This window comes from Habropoda laboriosa, unplaced genomic scaffold (assembly GCF_001263275.1).
Source record: "Habropoda laboriosa isolate 0110345459 unplaced genomic scaffold, ASM126327v1 scaffold68, whole genome shotgun sequence".
In the NCBI taxonomy this organism is placed as follows: Eukaryota; Metazoa; Arthropoda; class Insecta; order Hymenoptera; family Apidae; genus Habropoda; species Habropoda laboriosa.
Genome location: NW_017100195.1, coordinates 1,051,122 through 1,057,808, shown reverse-complemented (window position 1 = coordinate 1,057,808; position 6,687 = coordinate 1,051,122).

The window sequence follows — 6,687 nt, the reverse complement described above, 5'->3', positions numbered from 1 at the left end:
ATATTATTTCTATTTGTAATATTCGAAATATTTGATATAATATTTAAAATATTTACTTATAATATTGTGTAATATTCAAAATATTCCTATTCGTAATATTAAAAATTTTTAAGACATGAATATTACGAACATTATACTACGAATATTCAAAAAATTAATTTTTGCCAAGTGTCTGAATATTTATAATATTACGAATAGGAATAATATGAGCATTATACTAGGAATATTCAAAAAATTAATTTTTGCCAAGTGTCCGAATATCAATACCTGAAATATTATTAATATTTTTGCCTGCGCTTCGTTTAACGGGTATTCGATTAGCGTCCGAATAATTTTCAGTGTAACTGTACGTTTAAATGTCACGATTGTAATAATAAACGAATTTGGATAGTCCGAAATCGTGCAGGAATAGCGATCCGACACGGTCAGCTTGGACGTTCCTGCAGAAGAAAGAAATAGAACGGAAGTCGGTCGCCTAAGGAGGACTCTCTGGAAAAGCTCTGTCAGGGAAGCTGACGTTTAATTTAATAAATGCCGTGCTGCCGTGCTCTTTTTTCCCCCCTTCTATCCTTTGCGACTCCCGCGAAGGGGTGTTTCCGCGCCATTTCCTCCTGGCGCTGGTAACTGCCATCCCGTAGCCGTGTAAAATTTCTTCGGAAAAACTACGCGAGGCGAAACCAGACGCGGCTTATTAAAGGGGTCGAACTCGTAGGCGGGAAGTTTCTCGTAAGTTTAGAATTTCTGGCCCATACTGATAGTCGTTTACCGTTCTCACCGCCGCCTACATTTTTCTTCTTCTTCGTCTTCTTGGGAGTAAGTGTAGTAAGTTACGATCGTTGATTAATCGCTGTCCACTTTCGAGTAAGATTTATGCTATTGCTAAGTTTTTCGTCGTTAACATTCTTTGTCGAGTTGGTGTTTTCCAGACAAATGAAATGTGTCTAATGTAATTTACAGGTTCGTTACTTAATTCCATTTTACGAAAGCCAACTTGTGAAGTTGGCGGTTTGTATTGAGAATTTACATGAAAATATTTTACACGGGGATTTTGAATGATTGCTTTGCGTTGGAATATTAGTAACAAGGAATTTTTATGAAGATATTATTTCATGCAATCTTCTTTTCTTCGTAGTAACGTACTTTTGCGATGTTCTTTCCTAGCAATTCAATTATTTTCAAAGTAATTCTTTTTCGCTTTATTTTCTTTAATCCTTCTATCTTTAATTCCGTTCTAAAATTTTAGTACCTTGTGGTATATTCAAGCACATCCAAAATGCTCTCAACAAAATTCTTTTCTGTCAAGTTCTTTTGTAAAAAATGTGACCTGAAAACACGAAGACAGTCTCGTTTATTTGATTTCACAGTTGGTTCAAAATTTTTTTTTTACCTACAGAAGGAGGAAAACAGTGGGATAACAAAAGCTCGACGAAGCTCGGTGTTAACCGGATACAGTTTTAATTATTAGCCACACACGCCTAATACCATCACTGTCAATTGTTGCCATAGCTAATTGCGGAGGGCTTAATGGAATTTCCGAGTGGACGGGAGTCATGTATGCTGAACAATGACGAATGTCGTACGATGGCGACTTACAGAGCTTAGGAATGAGAGGTGTCGTTCAAAATTCCGCTCAAATTAACCTAGTCGACGCGATTTACTTTGACTTCTCTTGCTTTCCTCGGTATTGGACATTTGAATGCACTTTTAATCATTATTGCAGCTGCTTGTTTGCTTTAAATAAAATTTACTAACGCTAATTTCCAATGCGGTACCAAAATCTTTTTTCGAAAGTCTACTATTTTCTCGTAATTAGCAAAATAATGGAAATTTTTACAAGCAGTGAGTACTGTAAAAACTGTGAAAATTAAAATGTAGTATATTTTCAGATGAATGATTTCTAAGAACTATAAAAATTCTATATCATACTATAATTATAATTTTGAGTTTTAAATTGAGTTACAGAATTATTAAATTCTAAAATTCTGGCATACTGTATCTGTAATTATAATTTTTAATTTGAATCTAAGTTTTATAATTACTAAATTCTAAAATTCTCTGTCATATTATATCCATAATTATGATTATAATAGTTTTCAATTTGAAACTGTTGGGGTCTTGGTTATGTGACGTAGTCGAACTGAACGAAGCACCCGGGGTTAACGCAATAGAATATATTTAACAATACTACTGGATCGTTACAACTATACACGTGCACACACCGGAAGAAGAGAGACAAGGCCCCACGCGGCGGGAAACAGTCAACGCTAGGGGGTCTCCGTACGCGGGCACTTTGAATACTTTAACAGAAACTAAGTTACATAATTATTGTAGGAACCTAGGGAAAAATATTGAGGGACCCAACGGGAATCGAACCTGGGACACCTTCGGGCTTTGAGCGCTACGCCACAACCACTCCCTCTTTATTCTTCCCTGTTGGTTTCTTATTTGGGTATGGAGGCCTTCTGAACTGACATTCGCCCTCGAATGACCTAAATTCAACACAACTCAACACTTTCGGGCATACTCTCCCCACACAGTGGCACACAGCCGAAACAACGCATTTTTGGGAGACGTGCAACCCTTGAGATGTTTTCATCTCACAGGCGCCTAGCTTCGTGCAGCCGTAGATGCCTCCATCCCGGACGAGCCCCCATTTGTAGGAACCTAGGGAAAAATATTGAGAGACCCAACGGGAATCGAACCCGGGACCTTCGGCGTAGCAAGCCGAGGCTTTGCGCGCTACGCCAACCACTCCCTGTCTGTTATCCCTTCAAGGTTTCCTATATTTTTGGGTATGGAGGCCCCCGATACTACACACTTGGCCATCCTGAACTGACATTCGCCCTCGAATTTCCTCAGTGCAACACAACTCGACTCAACACTTTTGGGTACACTCCCCCACACAGTGGGCACTTCTCAGCCGAAACTCTGTTTCTCAACTCTTTTGGGAGACGTGCAAATCCTCTCACATGTTTTCATCTCACAGCGCCTGGCTTCGTGCAGCCGTAGATGCCTTCATCCCGGACGAGCCCCCATTTGTAGGAACCTAGGGAAAAATATTGAGAGACCCAACGGGAATCGAACCCGGGACCTTCGACTTGGCAAGCCGAGGCTTTGCGCGCTACGCTAACCACTTCCTCTCTATTCTCCCTTGTCGGTTTCCTTTTATTTGGATATGGAGGCCCCCGATACTACATTATTATAATTTTTAATTTGAAAGCAAGTTACGTGAAAGCAGACTGAAGCTTTCACTCATAAAATTCTCGTAGAGACACCCTATTACATCCAATCCGTGTCTTTATTAGTTCCCATTGGCTCCACTATCGGTTCGCACATTTTTATGACCGGCGTCCGTACGTGTGAACGCTTCTAAACTGATTCGCGAGCACGGTGGCGTGAGAAGGAAGTAGACAAAGAATCGGGGCAAGTATATCGCGCACGTGGGCGCCGTTACGAAGGACATGAGCACGAAGCTGGAAAGGAAACTTTCTTCATTTTTCGCCGGTGCTCGATCGGTCCAAAGTTTTTCCTGAAATATCGCGAGAATCAATCGCCGACGCGAGTGGTCCGGATCGAACGGTCTTTTCCACACTTTCCCGCTACCGTTTCAGTTTGGAAAAGTAACGAGCCAGTTTCCACTCGTTCGCACGCTTTGTCCTTGCCCTGTCGTACCTCCTTGATCCGACGAAATTTCAAGTTACGATTAGCCGGACGAATTTTCTCCAAATGAAAATTTCTTCCCTCTTCCATTTCTCCTTTCACAGAAGGAAACCACTATTTCGTGGCTACTTTTTATATTTCAACAAAACTACAAAATAATCGGAGTTGTAAATTTTCTTCAATTCTCCAATATTTAACCCTTTCGTTGCTATTATTATCGAGGCTTTCGAATTTTTTTTAATTGCTCAGCTGACCAATTGCAAACCTTAGCTAAGCAACGAAACAGTTACACTAAATAATACACTAATTGCAACGAGAAGTAATACTCTCCCATTAGAGGGAGCTTAATATTATAAATAAAGAACAAAGTGCTTACGAAACGTCGGAATACTCTTTCCAGAAGAACACGGCTTACATCGAAGAGCCTCAGTAACAGCAATAATTATTCTCCGAGCCGTGAAAGCCTTAAATCCTCCATCCTTTCATTGCCATTGGCGTCTATACGCGTTTTAAAAAGGTTCTGTTGGCACTTTCTGCCGTACTTTCGTACTGACGAAAGAAATTTTCGTCAATTCTGCCAAAACACAAGATTTTATTAAATTGTACGTTCGACTATTCGTTCGGTTATCGGTAATTAGTAATTACTCTCGATGTCAGTTTGCCTCGGGCAAAATAGCCTTCCAAATACCGTGGAAGCTAATCAGACAGTTTAAATCCCGTTCTCGGCAGATAGGCATTAGATGCGGGCGATTTTGGTCGGACAGCGTTGAGCACGGTTAGAGGATCGGAATAGGGATAGAGATGATTCCGGTGAACCTTAGGTTTAGCCGGCTCAAGCTACGTCACCGTGCGACTAATTCTCGTTCGCGTAGCTCAGTTCGTATCAACATTATCGATTGACGTAGTGTAAGGAGTAAATTGATCTTGCTCGATGGATCCTTCTTTTATATAAACACTATTGTGTTATAAAAAGATTCGCTATCGTTGCACAAGAAAAATAGGGGAATATCGAAGAAATTAATTATGTACAATTATGTTTTACTCGGAAAGGACTGTTTATGATTATATGATGTGTGACTGGCCGGTGGGCTGCGCGACCGGACAATTATGTTTTACTTGTTTCTAAACTTTTACGTGATATCGAATCTTTTCTTATTCCATTCCAAGTTATTTTGTACATCAACCTTTTAACCCTTTCGCTAGTTTTGTACAAATGGTCACTTACTTAAGAAGAGCGTACACATACGCCCGTCTAATGCGTGCGATTTATTAATTCATCAATAAAACATCGCTGTCAACTGAAAATCAACCAACGTCGTACTTATCTTCATTTTCACGCCGGCGTTTGATAATAACTGTTTCATCCAGTGCACAGCGAGTACTTTTTCTCTCAAGCATTCCGTAACAAAGTGGTTAGCTGAGGAAACAGCGCGAATGTCGGTATTTAAAATATTGCAAATTAATTTATCAAGAATTTCTCCACTTCTGTTTAAACGATTAAACTCGTAGCAAACGTGAATTACATTAGCAGAAACTAACCGAGCAAGATTTATACCCGATCATCAATTACCCAGCGAAGAAATTCATTATCCGTCTGACGAATGTTAACAAATTGAATTTATTCATAAATTCCGCGAAACGACAACCAAGTAATTCCCCTCATCTGTAAACTCTCAAGAACAACTTCACCGAAGCGAAGAAGTTTTCCACCTGAACGAAGCCACCTCTCTTTCCATGAGAAGTTAGCGCGTTTATAGAGTCGCGAAGTATGCGGTGCGCCAGAAGAGACGCTTATTATTTACACCCAAACGGGTTGCAAAATCGTTCGGTAAGTTATTAAGAGAAAGAACCGCCGGTTGCTCCTTACGGTGCGTTCGCGTGGCAAATTCTTCTTCTGCCGTGCCACCTGACGCCTATTGGTTTATTGCGGAGAAGAAGAAATAGAAGAAAAGGAAAGAGCAGAGGGAAAGAAAGGAGCGGCGAGAACGGTATACCTACGTGTTTCGTCCTCTAGCCCGTATACAGAACGAAGGAAACGGAAAATCGAAAGTGCTTCACCACCGTTTCCGGGGGTTGGTTCGTTCGGTCTCTCTCACTGGCGGCGGCACACCTCGGGTGGGTGCTGTCGAATGCAAAGAAAGGAGAATGAAATATCGCGTCTGTAAGCACGACGCGTGAAATTCTTCCTTCGAAAATAGCTTCGATATACGAGACGCCCGGCTGGTTTACATGTAGTTGTAAATTCTCTCGATTTAGGTGGCATCGCGAAAATAACAATTTTTCAATCCGACGAATTATTCGTCCCTCCGGTTCATCCGTTCGCGTTCGTTCGTTTGTTCCGTTCGCTGTTTTTTTTTCTCTCCTCGTTTTGCCTTTTTTTTTCGTTTCATCAATTTTCGCCCGTCCAATCGGAAAGCTTTCCGCGGCGATACAAACGACAGTTCGAGAAGACAAATCATCAGTGAAATTAAAGTCTCTAGCCCTCGCGTCGAAACCGGGGGGAGGAAATTTCACGCGAACGGAAACACCATTATCCTCTCCCTCTCTTCCTGTGTTCGCGACTTTTGACACACTTTCCGGCTTGTTACAGACGAGTGTTATAGAGCAGGCAAGCCACCGGGCTTAGCAGACACTGCCAATTTTTCAACCTCCTCCTGGTTATCCAGTTTCCAGATCATCCTGAAGTTACTGCCAATCCGTGTACGCTCTGATTCGGTTTGATAAGTTTCTTTGGAACTGGGGAATCGAGGAAGTTTTTCGTATATGGGACGAAAGAGGTGTCGGGTGAAATTGGAGAATTTCGAAATATTAAGGAAGTTATTCGTACCTCCGAGAGCAGTAGTAGCGCAACAACAAGTCGATTCTGATCGTTCGAATTCGTAATACTTGGTGCGGAATATCTTTCAATTTCGATATCATTGAAATATATTCAAAAGAAAGGCATTTTTCAAAAAACTAATTTAGATGAACATGAGAATTCGTCTATCTGCAACAGTTTCCGATCTGTCGAACCGAATGCGTCCTGAC